Source organism: Urocitellus parryii, chromosome 3, assembly GCF_045843805.1.
Source record: "Urocitellus parryii isolate mUroPar1 chromosome 3, mUroPar1.hap1, whole genome shotgun sequence".
NCBI lineage: Eukaryota > Metazoa > Chordata > Mammalia > Rodentia > Sciuridae > Urocitellus > Urocitellus parryii.
The window spans coordinates 168,956,179-168,971,787 of record NC_135533.1 but is presented as its reverse complement, the minus strand read 5'-3'; the positions used below and the strand labels follow the sequence as shown (position 1 = coordinate 168,971,787).

Here is a 15,609-nt window from a genome sequence, read left to right as displayed (position 1 = left end):
GTGCTCTAATGTGGAATGCCACTTCCAGACACCCCGAGTTTCTCAAGCTATAAATAGGTCCTGAGCACAGCCTAAGGCCCTGTGGCCACCGGGAGTCGGGTTCCCCCAGCCTCCCCTGCTCCTCCTCATTTTTCCAGCCCCCACTCAGAGACACCTAGAGGAGTGGGAAGGAGGGAAAGCCACTGTGGGTCCCTGACGTGTCTATGGGGGACGGAGCTGGGACTTGGTGTCTCCTTATGGGACCATCTGGGACCTTTCCTCCCAGCAGGCCTGATACCCACGGGTGGGCCTGGGGGAGCCTTGGGGACCCCTGAGTCTTCTTCCTGGAGGGTCAGGGCAGGAAACAGCTGCCCTCTCCCAGGGCCATTTTCTGACTGGCTCAAATGTCAAGAGCTTCCCGTGGGTGCCCGGCAGACAGTACGCAGCTGGACACAGCGGCTGCTGGGATGACCATGACGTCATTATTGTTACTATAGGGGATGGAGGGCCAGAGGCCACTCCCTCTTGGAAACTGATTTTTTTGGGGAGATTGAACTCAGGGGCACTCGACCACTGAGCCCCATCCCCAGCCCTACTTTGTATTTTATTTAGAGACAGGGTCTCACTGAGTTGCTTAGGGCCTTGATGTTGCTGAGGCTGGCTTTGAACTGGCGATCCTCCTGCCTCAGCCTCCTGAGCTGCTGGGATTACAGGTGTGTGCCACCTGCCCAGCCGGAAGTCTTTTGTAGCTACTTAATAATTAAACGAAATAGTTTAAACATTTAATGATCACAATAAACAATTTTCGGTTTCACCCATCCAAGATCATCCTTGAGGAAGAACGGGACAGATACTATGCAAGGGTCCGTCCACCGTGTGCTCTGTCTCCAGGAAGTCCTGACTCCACTTATGGAAAAGTATCCAAGTGGGGATTTGGGGAGAAAGAAAATAAGGACCCTCATGTGTGACCTCACCTGGGGCCTCCTAGGGGCCAGGGCTGAGGCTGGGGACTCAGCCAGAGTAGCGTGGGATTTCTGGGGTCTTAGAAGCCAGCCCACTGCTGGGTGAGCTGGTGCAGGCCTGTCATCCCAGTGCCTTGGGAGGCTGAGGCAGGAGGATTGCAAGTTCAAAGCCAGCCTCAGCAACTTAGGGAGGCCCTAAGCAACTCAGTGAGACCCTGTCTCTAAATAAAATACAAAATAGGGCTGGGGATGGGGCTCAGTGGTCAAGTGACCCTGAGTTCAATCTTTAGTACCAAAAGAAGGAGGAGGAGGAGGAGGAGGAGGAGGAGGAGGAGGAGGAGGAGGAGAAGGAGGAGGAGGAGGGGGAGGAAGAATGCCCACTAAGCCCAGAGGCCTAGTGGGCCGGGGTTACGGTTTTGGGTTGAATGCCCCTCCAGCTGGGGCTGTGGCTCAGTGGTAGAGCACTCACCTAGCATGTGTGAGGCCCTGGGGTCAATCCTCAGCACCACATAAAAATAAATAAATAAGGTATTGTGTCCAACTAGAACTAAAAAATACATATTAAAACAAAAACAAAAAACAGAGACAGTAAAGTCCTGGCCCCTGATACATGTGACTGTGACCTTGTTTGGAACGAAGGGTCTTTGCAGATGTGACCAAGCAGAGGTAAAGTCATTAGATGTGCCTAATCTGACTGGTGTCTTGTAAGAGGGGAGGAGACACAGATGGGCAGGGACAGGCCAGCTGAGGGCAGGGAGGAGTCCAGGGTGACCAAGGATGACCATGGATCGCTGCCACCATCAGAAGCTCAGAGAAGGGCCTGGAACAGACTCCCAGAGTCATTGGGGGAGCATAACCCTGCTGATACCTTGATTTCGGCTTTTAGCCTCCAGAACTGTGAGAACATTTGTGATGCGTCAGGAAAGGGTGCCTGGCTGTGCTCAGAGTCACCAGGAGACCTGTGCAAAGGCTGGCTTCTTGGGGTCCAGGGGGAGCAGATCCATGAGCACCTGCTGTATGGTACATCCCAGAGTGCCCCCAGGTATGCCCAGGGGCTCTGGTGGGTCCAGCCAAACCTGAGATGATCCCTCAAAACGGCAGATATGGTGGGGTTTGAACTCACGATCCTCCTGCCTCAGCCTCCAGAGATCATAGGCGTGATCAGCTGGGATCAGAGGCGTGCACCACCTCACCCAGCAGTGGGCAGGCTTCGGAGACCCCAGAAATCCCACGCTACACACCTGTAAGTGCAGCAGCTCGGGAGGCTGAGGCAGGAGGGTCTCGAGTTCAAAGCCAGCCTCAGCAACTCAGCGAGGCCCTAAGCAACTCAGCGAGGCCCTATGTCTAAAAAAATATAAAAAAGGGCTGGGGGTGTGCTCTGTGGTTCAGTGCCTCTGGGTTCAATCCCTGGTACCAAAACCAAAACCCCAAACAAACCTGGCACACGTGGTGGCCTCCTTTCTGGCTGACTTACTGCCCTTCTGGGGCCAGCCCTCCCCAGGGGACATCTCGGTCTCTATCCCCATCGACTTTAGGAGCAAGGTGTCATCCAGACCAAGCCAGGTGCTGCGGCTCCTCTGGATGGTCTGGGTGGCCTTGAATTTCAGAGAGCAAAAGAACGTCCCCGTCCCGGGCCTCGCCCTGTCCCTGCACCCGGCCTCTGAGATCTGATCTCTCCTTTGAACAAAGCTCCCGGTTCAGGGTGTGTAGGACACAATGTTCTGAAAGCTGATCCCGGGGGCCAGGGGCGGGAGCTGGCTTTTGGGTTCCTGCGGCAGGAAAGCCGGCTTTGATTTAGCTCCTCCGGCCCCACCTCCTCGTCCTTTCAAGAGAGAAATTAAATTCCTCTGAACTTGCAGGCTGCTCCTAAGCAGGGCTCCCAGAGGGGCCTATTAACTGTACCCAGCGAGTGAAGGTTTACTCTGGCTTGAGATGAACAGCCTCAGTCCCCAGGCTTGGAAAACAGGTTGGTGGGCACGTGTATCCAGGATTAAGTCCCCCGTTCTGGCCTTGCTGTGTGATTTTGAGGAGAGAGCTCAACCTCTCTGAGTCTGCATGCAGACACCAATATCTTGGTGGAGAGGATTGTGCAGTGACCCAAGCATTAGAAGGTGTTCTTATTTTTATCTTCAGGAAGAGCCCATTTTACAGATGAGAAAGATGGTGTCTGGTGGGAAGGGGTAGGGCCAGGTCGGGCTGCGCTGGGCAGGGTCTCCGGGGGACCTTGGTGCTGGTGGGAGGAACTGGAACGCTGACTGGTGATTCTGTCTAGTTACTTCTTGGCTGTGAAACAGGGGAGACCTTGTGTCCCCAGCCACTGAGAGAGACTGATGACAGGTCTCCAAGTTCCTGGTGTTGCGTCTGGGCAGGATCGGCCCTTGGGGGAGTGACTCTCTTCTCCCTGCCTCATTGGACCCCTGGACCAGCGGCTGGTGCAGCCTCCACCCCTGCTTCCATGTGGGAAGAAACTTGGCGCCCAGAGAGGGAGATGGTTTTGCCCAAGGTTGCTCAGGGCCTCTGAGGGGCACAGAGAAGATCAGACCAAGAGGAGGCAGAGGAATAAGAAACCAAGAATGAAGACGAGCTCCTCTGTCTACCGTCTGGGAGGTGAGATCTGCCTCCACAGCCGGAGGCTGGCTCAGGGGAGGCCATCTTGGCTCCATCTGCCTGTTTCTTCTCTAGAGAAGATGTGTGTGGTGCTCCGGCAGGGTAAAGGGGAGGGACGGGGCGGGGAGCTAAGGTGCCAGGGATGCCGTCCGGTCGCCACCCCTCCCTCTCCCCTTTCTTCCTTCCTCCATTTATTTAGCACCTACTAAGTGCTCTGGGGGACACAATGGTAAACCAAAAAACCAACCATAGTCTCCACTTATTGAGCACCTACTATCTGCTCTGGGGATCAATGGTAAACCCAAAACACAACATGATCTCTATTTATTAAGCACCTACTGTGTGCTCTGAAGACACAATGATAAAACAAAAACCAAACATATTCTCCCTTCCCTGATGGATAAAATCAAGGACTGAAGACAGATCACAACAGTGTGCTCCTTACAGTGGAAAGACCAGAAAGCCGGGGGAGTGTGACGGTATTTGTCCTAGGGAAGTCAGATGGGTGGCGTGGTGCCCTGAGGTCCCTGGGGAACTTGACCCCCTTCTGTTCTCATGTCCCTCTCTCAGCTGCCCCCTCAAGCCCACAGGTTTAGTGACACCCGTGGGCTTAATTATGCAAATGCACCTCTGAGACAAACTCGGCTCCCTCTGGGCTTATCTACTAAGCCCCTCATCTTGGGTGGACGTTTGAGAGTCTGTCGGGGAAGCCTGTCCTTCTTCCTTTCTTCCTCCTCCCTCCCAAAATGGGCATCGGGCCATAAAAATGGACAGAAGTTTTAGTTTGGGAAGAGTGGGTGACAGGGCTGTCTGCAACGACATTGTTGAACCACACAGCAGCACCCCTTCCTCGGGGCTCATGAAGCCGGCACCTGGGCACCAGCTCCGCCAGCTGGATTTCTACCCCCTCCAACCCATCAACTGGTTGCCTTTGTGCAGTGCCCAACTTATACATCTGTTCGAGGCATCCCCGGGCATTCAGCGCCTGAATCCAATTTGAAGAAGGTAGAATAAAAGCCCCATTCCTGTCTCAAGGGACAGGAAACTGTCCTTCTCGGGCCACTCTGTCTGTCCTCAGATGAGCACTTCATCTGCTGCCTTGCCCCACCCTCTGGGGCAAGACATTGCAACTCTACCTTTTTTAGTTCCCACCCAGGCCATTCTGGGGGCGGGGTGGATGAGGTGTGGGAACACTGAAGGGAGGAAAAACACACAGGGACTGTCAGATGCAGGGGGCTAACAGAGGGAGCAGCGGAGGGATCCTGGGGCTGAGGGCAAAGTCCAGGATCTGGAAGTCCTGCTCCCAGCCCCAGCATGCAGACTAGCACTGCTCCCACAGCCCTGGGATGTGGCCTTGCATGCATGGACGTCCCCTTGGGTGGCACCCAGGCCTGGGCCCGCTCTCTGGGCAAGTGAATTGCACAGTAGCACAGGGTTCTGGGCTCAGCAGGGCTCAGGATTCAGATGCTTGGCTGTTGGCATCTTGAGATTCTTAGAAAATTTTTTTTCTTTCTTCCTTCCTTTTCTTTTTTTTAGTACCAGGGGTACCCAGGGGCGCTTAACCACTGAGCCCCATCCCCAGCCCTTTTTTATGTTTTGTTTAGACAGGACCTCCCTGAGTTGCTTAGGGCCTCACTAAGTTGCTGAGGCTGGCTTTGAACTCGTGATCCTCCTGCCTCAGCCTCCTGAGCCACTGGGTGTGTGCCACCGTGCCTGGGCAAGTCTCAAAAAGTTTTGAACAAGGGGTCCTGCATTTCTGCTTCATACTGGGTCCTCATAAGATCAAAGGGACAAGTCAATGTCCTGAACCTCATCTCTGGGTTCCATCTGAAAGGCCCAGAAGGTGCCAACCCTCTCCCAAAAGGGAACTGGAGTCTGTCATTTTTGTCCTGTGCATGCGAGGTAAGTGCTCGACCATCAGTTATAGCCTCAGATTTCCCTCCCCCCCCTCCCTCCCTCCCTCCCTCCCTCCCTCCCTCCCTCCCTCCCTCCTTTCTTTCTTTCTTTCTTTCTTTCTTTCTTTCTTTCTTTCTGTTTGAAACCAGGGGCACTGAACCACTGCGCCCCATCCCCAGCCCTTTTTTATATTTTATTTAGAGACAGGGTCTCACTGAGTTGCTCAGGGCCTCGCTAAGTTGCTGAGGCTGGCTTTGAACTCATGATCCTCAGCCTCTCGAGCAGCTGGGATCACAGGCGTGCACCACTGTACTACTATGTGCATTTTCTCAGTTACTTTTCACACTAGTAATCATAATATTTTTAATCCTCATTTTACAAATAAACAAACCGAAGCTTGCACATCACCCAGCCAATGAGTCCCGGAGCCTCTGCTTGGCGCAGCACATCCACCTCCCTGTAACGGTGCCCAAAGAACCTCCATTCTAAGGCTGTGGCCTCAGTGTCGTCTTCTGCAGAGGGAGGGGGCTAGGGAGACCTTAGGATGTGGTGTGCCTAGGTCCCCCAAGTGAGTGCTGCCCGGCTGGGCTGATCCCCCATGCACCTCCTGGCCCAGCCACGTCTTGCTGGTGACCTCTGAGCCTTAGTATCCTGACCTGTGAAATAGGGGTGAGGATAATAGTCCCCTGTGAGAGCACTTGTGTGATTTGTATGAGTAGAAGCAGGAGGAATGGCTAGCTCAGTGTCAAGCAGGACTGAGGCCTCCTCTCAAGGGTGGCACAGAAGCCTGTGCTTGGCTGGCTGGTGGCATTGGTGTTCCCTAGCCGATGTCTCTCTCCTCTCCTCTTCACTATCTTATGCCTTGGTGGACCGTGTTGTTGGGAGCTGTGATTTGAACCATGTTCTCTGTCCTATAGCAGGAGCTGCGCCTGCCCTGGGAACTTCCTGTGCAAAGGTGCAGGTCAAGACTGCCCAGTTGCCATGGTGATGCCCTGCTTAAAGGAGGATCTGTGCTAGGCACGGGACTATCAGTCCTGACCTTGAGTCCAGACCCAGCTGCCAGGGATGGAGACATATGAGTGCAAATTGATCATTATAACTGGCCACTACTCTTTGACCCTCAATCCTGTATGCTTTGAAGAAACTTTCACAGAAAACCTTTTTGATGATGAAACCTAATAATAAACGTGCTGAGCTAGCTCTGGGTCATTATTCCTCCAACAGAGGACAGTGTCCCCCCCTGGCCCCAGCTTTTTCTCTATGTGGGTGTCTGTTTGTCTTTTCTCAATCCCCCATTGCCCCTCACAGGTTTCTGAATTAACAGCCGAGCTGGTCGCGGGGACAGTGTCACAGCAGTGGCTAGGAACTCGAGGCACAGACGGGCCAAGGCTGACAAGAACAGGTGGGGTGGGCCCTGGGACTGGGACGCGGGGAGGAGTTGGCCTGGGGTTACAAGTTGGGAGGGTTCAGTCACCCGAGGGGTGAGCAAGGGCCCAGGGTCTGGAAGGATGCTGGGTACCAGGCGGGCAGGGCAGGGGCTCTGTCTCTGTCTGGGTGTGTGCTCTCCTCACTCTCCATGAGCTCCTGACCTGCCATTTCCTCTTGTACTCTCTCTGCCACTGAGGGCCTAGGAGTCCTTTGTGGGGACACAGCTGTGGACTCCCCCAGCAAGAGCAGTGGGGCGTTGGACCCCAACTCCCCTCAGAGAAGCAGCCGAGGTGGCAGGCAGTGGGTGATAGGGCTGTCAGAGCCTCCTAATGACACCCTCATGCTGCTGGGTGGGGCTGGGTGGCCCGAGTGCCAGGCGGGCCCATCTGTCATCTGTGGGGAGAGTTGTCTGGGGAGACAGTTGTGTGCCTTTTGGTCTCTGTCAGAGTGAACATTCCCTGTCGGGTCATCCATCAAATTTTAGCCATTTCTCCTGTACTGTTTTTTTTTTTTGTACCAGGGATTGAACCCAGGGGCGCTTAACCACGGAGCCACACCCGCAGCCCTTTTTTTTTTTTAATATTTTAATTTAGAGACAGGGTCTCACCGAATTGCTCGGGGCCTCGCTTTTGCTGAGGCTGGCTTTGAACCTGCGATCCTCCTGCCTCAGCCTCCCGAGCTTGCTGGGAGGACAGGAGTGCACCACCCACCCCAGCTTTCCTGTATTTTCGCTTCTCTCTTGTTTCAGTGGGAAACTTTCTTTAAGTGAAGATGAATGCCAACCAATGAGAGTCTCGGCAAATATCAACAGGGCCGGGTGGTGAACAACCCGGGTGAGTTGGGGTTAATGCGTGAGAGACGAGAGGTGTGCCAGCCTGCAGGGCTGCCCCGGTACAGCCGCACCCTGCCGGCTGCAGCTTCTACAGCCTCCTGAGCAGCAGCAGCACCATCCGCCATTCCCTGGGCACCTACTGGGCACCAGACTCACCTCCTGTGGGAGGTAAAATCATCATCCAGCTAAACCCATGAGGAAACCCAGGCTCTGAGAGGTGAAGCAAGTGGCCCAATTGGTCCCAGGTAGAGCTGAACTTTGTGCCTGCTCAGTTCTCCCTCAGAAGCTGGGCAGCGCAGCTTGACCCTGGACCTCCTGATTCAAAGTTCAGCTCTGCCAGGTACTGGCTGGATGACCTTGACCTTGAGCCTTGTGGAACCTCTCCACAACACTGTTTCATATTTTTTGCTGGGGGGGGGGTGGTGGTACTGGGGATTGAACTCAGGGGTATTTTATTTAGAGACAGGATCTCACTGAGCTGCTTAGGGCCTCGCTTTTGCTGAGGCTGGCTTGGAACTTGCGACCCTCAGCCCCCCCCCCCCCCCCCCCCGCCCCAGGCATTACAGCCCCTGTTTGTGTTTGGACCCCTGGTCCAGGGCACCTTCTGTTCACCCTTAACCTTTGCAGTGTCTTTCCACTTTCTGTGCCCACGCCATGACTGGGGAGACGTCTCTCTTCCCCAGGGAGGGCCATGACATTGAAGTGTCCTGCACCTGCCCTTGGCTTCCGCAGGGAGCCTGATCTCTGGCCCAGGGGTGGGCTCTGATGGGCCTACACTGACCCATCTCCACGCTTTGCAGGGCCCCTGTGCAGATTGCAGGCTCAGCCCGTGCTCCTGGCCTTTCCAGAGAACAAAGGGGGCTTCACCCAAGCACCGGCCTGACCTGTCCCTCTCCTGCAGCGCACACCCACCCCTCCCAGCGCCCCCCATTTCCCTCCCTGAGGTGGCCCCAGCCGACCAGGGAGCCCTTGTGGGCAAGGACCACACGACTTCATGCTTGACCCCCAGTCCCCACACAGCACTGGCACCGGGCAGCGGGTGTCCAGGGAATAGTGGGCATTCGGGGTGGGAGCTAATGAAGATGGGGGGCCGCCGTCACAGACCAGCAAAAAGGGAGATGGGTTTTGAGCCTGTGTCCCGACCTGTCCCCACTGCCGACACGTGCCGGCTGAGAAATCCCTTCTTGACCCGGAGCCTGAGTTCCTTATGTGTAAGGATGAGGTCATCACAGGTAATCTGGGGTTCAGAGGGCCAAGCGGGTGTCAGGAATCCTCTCGTGAACCTCCCGTCTTACTGAAAAGGAGCAGAGGTCTGGAGCCATGCAGGGCCTCCCACAGCAGGTGGGCGGAGGCTGCGACCAGACCGCACTGCTGGGCTTCCAGCCCCGGGGTGCATGTGGGCAGGCGCCCTGAGCCTGTGCGCGGTCTCTGAGAGCCGGTGCATTAAATGCAGATGCCCCTCCGCAGAGACTGATCCAGGAGGTCTGAGTGGCCCCCGGAAGTGACTGTTTAAAGGGCTCCCTCCAACTCCCCACCTAATAATACTGATGCGGGAACCCCCGGGCCGAATTTTCAGACATGCTGCGAACCCCTGCAGCTGAGAGCCCAGGCTTAGAGGGTGAAGGACAATAATATGAACATACTTCTAATAACAGAGCAGATGCAGATACACCACGCCATCTGCCAGTCACTCTTCTGAACCCTTTACGCGTTTCATTCATTAAATTCTCATGATGAGACTTTTAGGTAGTGACTGCTACTGTTCTGATTTTCCAGGTGAGGAAATGAGGCATAGAAAGTTTACTCTATGCTGGGGCGCGGTGGCGCATACCTGTCATTCCAGTGGCTTGGGAGACTGAGGCAGGAGGATCGCAGTTTCAAAGCCAGCCTCAGCAATTAGTGAGGCCTTAAGCAACTCAGAGGGACCCTGTCTCTAAATAAAATACAAATAAAAAAGGGCCGGGGATGTGGCTCAGTGGTTAAGCACCCCTGGATTCAATCCCTGGTAACCACCCCCCTACCTCCCCCCCCCCAAAAAAAAAAAGCTAGCTTAAATGACATACCCAGGACCTTGCATCTGGAAACAGCTGGTCAGCCAACTTACTATAATCATCATCATTTTTTATCTTGCCCCTGTGTCCACCTGGGCCAGATGTCCCCTTGGGCGGCATGGAGGGGGCGCCCAGGGAGCCTGTATTCCAGGAATTAGAGCTGTGTGTGCTTAAGTCCAGGGAACCGGAGAGATCGGCTGCCCTGGCTCTGTCCTAGAAATGGAGAGATCCGGCGGGGTGGGTTTCGCCCTGAGTTCCAGCCGGGTTTGCAGAGGCAGATCTCAGCTGTGAACAGGTGGAGGGGCTGGTGGCCGTGCTGGCGGGGGCTCCTAGGTGGCTGGGCTCCCCGCTGGCAGGCCCAGCCTGTCCCCCAGCCAGGTCACGACAGAATGCACGGGCCACCTACCTTCTTCCCCTGAATTGCGCCCATGGCGTGAAGTGGCGCTGGGCCTGGTGGGCCTCAGGGGCTGGGCCAGGGTCCTCCCTGCTGGTGGCGATCTCAGGAGCCAGGGCCCGAGGGGCTCCTGGGGCCAGGGTCCCCCGTCTTCTCGTGACTCATTCTCCCAGGCGGGAAGGCAGCTTTCGCAGCGGCCGCTAAGCCTGGAGCTCCTCAGACGGGCTTAGGGCGATTGGCCCTGACAGAGGGCCGCCAGGCCCCAGGTGGCCACAGGCCCTCCCCGGGTCCCTGGGGCCCTCCACCTCCCAGACCCCTCTTCTCTCAGGCAGGGAAACTGAGGCAGCTGGGAAAGCGGAGGGGAAGCAGGACGGTCCCCTCCTCTCCTCCCACGGCTCAGGTGTGGCCGCTGACCTCTGGCTGGCCCCGCCGCAGGGACTCAGCCCTCCCGCCCGGCTGCTCCCTGCAGCAGACAGGGCCAGACGGGGAGGCTGCCTGGGGTGTCGGGGTGCAGGGCTCAGGGCAGGCCGCGTGGGGCGTTAAGAGCAGACTGTGGAAGACACCTGTGGCCCTGGGCTGTCCCTGAGAGCAGAGGCCATCGGGAGGCTGGAGGGCAGGAGACCTGGGCTGAGGCCAGGAGAATATCCGGAGGCTGGATTCCAGCCCTGAGGCCAAGTTCTCAGAGTGCCCCTGGCAGGAAGGCACCCTCCTTACCACTCTTTCCATTTTTATTTTTTCTCTACTAGGGCACTTAACCACTGAGCCACAACCCCAGCTCTTTTGAATATTTTATTTAGAGACAGGGTTTTTGCTGAGTTGCTTGGGGCCTCGCTGGGTTGCTGAGGCTGGCTTTGAACTCAATCCTCCTGCATCAGCCTCCCAACACCCCTTCCTTCTTGACACCAGCCTGGATCAGAGGTTAAGATTAGAGTTACCTTGGGCTTGAATTGGAGCTCTGTCCCTCATGGCTGTGTGGCCTTAGGACATGGTTTGACCTCTCTGAGCCTTCGTCTGTGTGTGTGTGTGTGTGTGTGTGTGTGTGTGTGTGTGTCAGAGAGAAAGAGAGGGAAGGAGAGAGAATACCATTTACCTGTCTAGGATTGAAAAGGGCCAGGTCTGTGCACTTGAAGCCATTATTCTATTAAGGCATAATTGGGACCCTGTCCCCTGCTGGGTTGTGATCTTATGCTTGACCAAAGGGGCCTACATGACCCCTCCCCCCATGGTGCAATGAGGTTGAAATGAAGAAATTCCTGGGAAGCTCCATGCAGAGCATCTGGAAAACAGCGATTCTCTGGCGCTGCTGTTCACGCTCTGTTAATAATACTGTGTGCTTGAAAGCACAAGACCCTCTCCCAGGAGTGAGGGCAGGGAGACTCACGTCCTTCCCTGTCCACTAGCATACAGAGGACTGATTACGTGGCAGTCGTTGGTGGAGGCCAACAGAACCCAGCCTGCCCCCTTCCCCTAGGGCTGACCTAGCAAGCTCTGCCTGCGTCTGGACCTCATTCTGCTCCCTTCTCTCCCTGATAGTTCCAGGGCCACGGCACCTGTGGCTCCCAGAACAGGGCCTTTGCACTTGCTGTTCTTACTGCCTGAATGTCCTTCCTCCCACCCTCATTTTTTTAAATCTTTTTTTGGTACTGGGAATTGAACCCGGAATGGTTAAATACCAACCACTGAGCCACATCCCCAGCCTTTAAAAAATATTTTATTTAGAGACAGGGTCTTGCTGAGTTGCTTAGCGCCTTGATAAGTTGCTGAGGCTAGTTTTGAACTTGCGATCCTCCTGCCTCAACCTCCCCAGCTGTTGGTATGCACCACTGCGTCCGGCTCATTTTTTGATCTTTGTGTGATTCTTTCCTTTTTCTCCTTTGGGCTCAAATCAGAGAAGCCTTCTCTGACCTCCCTTGTAAGGGAGCCTCCCGGGCTCTCTGTTTGCTTGTTTCTTTCTTTCTCACCACTTAGCAATGGAAATGATATTATTTCTGGGTTTATGGTCTCTCTCCCCTGCCTGGAATGGTCGTCTCACCAAAGCAGAGACCTGGTCTGTCTGGGTTGTCAGTTTACCTATTGGGTCTAGAACAGCGAGGGACACATTGTAACCATTCCACAAATAAAAGATGCAGGATGAAATGAAATACCCCAAGTATGCAAAATGCTGAGTACAGCCCTGACTTCTTGTAGGAGCTCAGCACAGGACAATGATTAACTTTATTGGTCACTGTTGTTACTATATTTCTTCTGACTCCCAGCACCCCTCCAGCCAAGCAAACTCGCGGCTTCTTCCTCCCCGCTTTGTTGGTCCAGCTCCTGCCTCGCCTGGCCCCATTCCCTGCCTCTCCTGGCTCCACCCTCTGCCTTGCCTGGCCCCACCCCCTGCCTCATCTGGCTCCACCCCCTGTGTGGCCTGGCCCCATCCTCTGCCTTGCCTGGCCCCACCCCCTGCCTCATCTGGCTCCACCCCTTTGCTCACTGTTGCAGTCAGGGCTGGCGCATGGCTTCTCCCCTTCAGAAAGGAGACAGCTTGAAAGATTGCAAAGGGTAATGGCTACATTGGCAGTCAGCTGGGGTAGTGAACATGCTCCAAGTCAACCCTGAAGATTAGACTTCTTGGGCAGCCATCTCATAATTGACCACCAGCTTGCTCAAGGTGGGGTGGGAGGAGAGAAGGGGGGTGCTACACATTTATTAATGTTCCCCCATCTGCTTGGAGCCCAGCGTAAACAAGACCTAGCAGCTGCACAGAAATCCAGGTCCCTCAAGTGGCTCTGAAGCCCAGTCTGGGTAGGATTAGGGTCTCAAGGTGACATCCAGACCCCGTGGTGTGACAGGAGGGATGGGCGTGGCCCTGGGCCTAGTGTAGTACCCAGTGTGGACGAGGTTCCTGACACAGGGGCCCAGGTGAGTTACGGGATGGTGTTTGGTGGTGGATGGCCAAGGAGTTCCCCGTGCCTCTCTGCCCTGTCTCACTGGGTGGTCTGGGCACATCTCTTAGCCTCTCTTTCTCCATCTGCAAAGTGGGTATGAGCGTCCACTCCTTTCTGACCCACAACCCTGTGGAAAGAAGCAAGGCTTACAAGTGTGAGAGGGTTTAAAACCCCCTCCAGGCCCTCCTGGTCCCTCTCTCCCAAAGCCATCCTGGTGCAGGCCGAGCACGTGGACCCAGAGGGTCTCTGCACTCTTCAGATATTTTCGAGTGCCTTCCGGAGGAGCAGGATTGTGGAGTGGGGGAGGAAGGGGAAGGGGAGGAGAGAGAAGAGGAAGAAACATTGTTTGCATCACAGCACTTCTAGGGCCAGGTAGATCTGAAGAGCCTGTTTCAAGTAGTGATGGAGGCAAACTGGGATTCCAATCCTTATCGTGTGACACTGGACCAGTCATTTGACCTCTCTGAACCTCGTTTTCCTATCCCATGATGCTATGAGGTTGAAATGAGGTAATTCATGTAAAGCTCTGGGCAGGGCCTCAGGAAAACAGGACTTCTCCATGGCAGCGAGGCCATGATGTCACTAGTAATAATACCAGTGAGCCGGGTGCCGTGGCGCATGCCTGTCATCCCAGCAGCTCGGGAGGCTGAGGCAGGAGGATCGCAAGTTCAAAGCCAGCCTCAGCTTTCAAGGCCCTAAGCAACTCAGCGAGACCTTGTCTCTAAATAAAATACAAAAGAGGACTAAGGATCAGTGGTTAAGTGCCCCTGGGTCACCCTGGTACCAAAAACAAAAAAAGTAGTGATACACCCACTGCCCACGGGAAGTCCAGATACCCACTTCTCTCTCTCCAGAGCCCAGTGTGGGCGAGCCTCGCAGCCCTTCCCTTTCTGTCTCGGGCTGCCACCTGCTGGTGAGGATCAGAATTACAGTTTTGGGAAAGTGGCCTTGGCCAGGGGAAGAGCACAGGACTCTCTGGGGCAGGGGGCAGGGCCCGATGGCCGGGAGCGAGCTGAGGCCACCATTAGCCTGCAGAAGTTCTCGGAGGCTGGCGTACCCCATGAGAACTGTCAGTCGCAGATCTTACGTTTACCTTCTTCATAGTCCTGGCATGGGCCCTCCTTTTTTTCCTTGTCCTTGGGCCCAGGCCTCTACCCTCTCTCCTTGGAGGACCCAGCAGCTTCCTCACTGCGGTTCCGTCTCCCCACCCAGGATGGCTCAGGCCCACCCAGCGGGCCCCGGTCACCGTCCTCAGGGTGCAGGTGGTTTGTGAAGGACTGACCCCCCCACTCCCTTGGGAGTGGAGGAGCAGTGGGAGGAGGGAGGCAGCGGAGCCAAGACACTTTCCAGCGGAGTCCCAGCTTCAGCCAGATCCCATGGAGAGCTCTGAAGTTGTCACCCCAAGGCACAGAGCTGAGTTTCACACCCCCACCCCCTCAGGCATCAGTGGGTGACATCCTGGGTGACGGAAACGCAAGCGCTCAGCCTGAGTGAGGCTCAGTCAGGAGCTGGAGCTGGGAGAGGACGCCTGGGCGGAGTGTCCATGGGCAGGGGTCACCACGTCCTTCCTCTCCAAGCTCCTCTGGAGACCCTTTCCCCAACTCTCTAAGCCAGTTACACGTTGCCAATCTCCTTTAAAGTGCCATCAATGTGGCCACCCCTGTGTCTTCTCTTACACCCACGTGGCCATTCCAGGTCCTTTCTTTTTTTGGAGGGGGTACCAGGGATTGAACCCAGGGGCACTCCACCATGGAGCCCCATCCCCAGCCGTTTTTTGGCATTTTATTTAGAGACAGGGTCTCACTGAGTTGCTTAGGGCCTCGCTATTTAGCCGAGGCTGGCTTTGAACTTGGGATCCTCCTGCCTCAGCCTCCTGAGCCTCTGGGATGACAGGCATCTGCCGCGGTGCTGGGCTCTACCTTTTTTTGAAATGGGGCCACCTGTCTAGCCCTGTGTCTGGCTGTGCGGTCACTTTGTCTCTGTTGACTCCTTTTAAATTTCACGCGCCGTCCTTGCTTGCTGTAAAGAGAGCTTCCCAAGCATACAAAGGCGTTGACAGTGACAATGGAAATGTCCCTCCACTTTCATTGAGAGCGTGGGTTCTGGCCAGATGTCTTTCTAAGCATGGATTGATGTGGGGGGGTGCAGATGGTTATTTGGGGGCTGTCAGAAGACCCTCCTTTGAACCCCCGAGGATGTTCTGGGTGCACTGGGAAGGAGGGGAGTGGTGGGCTGGCTGGCTGGGGCCCAATTCTGACTTCTTCAGCTGAGCCCGCCTGAAGCCATCCCACCAGCCTCTGGTCATGGACCTGGACTCTACCTTGTCCCCGCCTGCTGAAGCCTCTGGTTAGAGTTCCTACATTCTGCTTTCCTCTCTACTCCATGTCCCTTTGGCACATTTGAAGCCTGTCCCGTTCCCAGGACTTAGACACCGTCCCACACCCTTGTGGCCGGAGGGCTTCTTCCCCCCATGCTGTCTGTCCCCTGGCACAGCTCTGGGGGCTCAGCACCACGCTTTCTGCTCCCACGA

At 55.5% G+C, this 15,609-nt stretch overlaps 1 long non-coding RNA gene across 1 annotated transcript; it reads left to right on the top strand.

The window, feature by feature from the left end:
• Positions 1 to 2,784: 2,784 nt before the first annotated feature.
• LOC113192059 (uncharacterized) lies at positions 2,785 to 6,644 on the top strand. The gene is made up of 4 exons (XR_003301971.2): positions 2,785 to 2,907; positions 3,279 to 3,548; positions 5,153 to 5,450; positions 6,362 to 6,644. It is a non-coding gene; the product is annotated as an uncharacterized LOC113192059 (long non-coding RNA).
• The last annotated feature ends 8,965 nt before the right edge of the window (positions 6,645 to 15,609 follow it).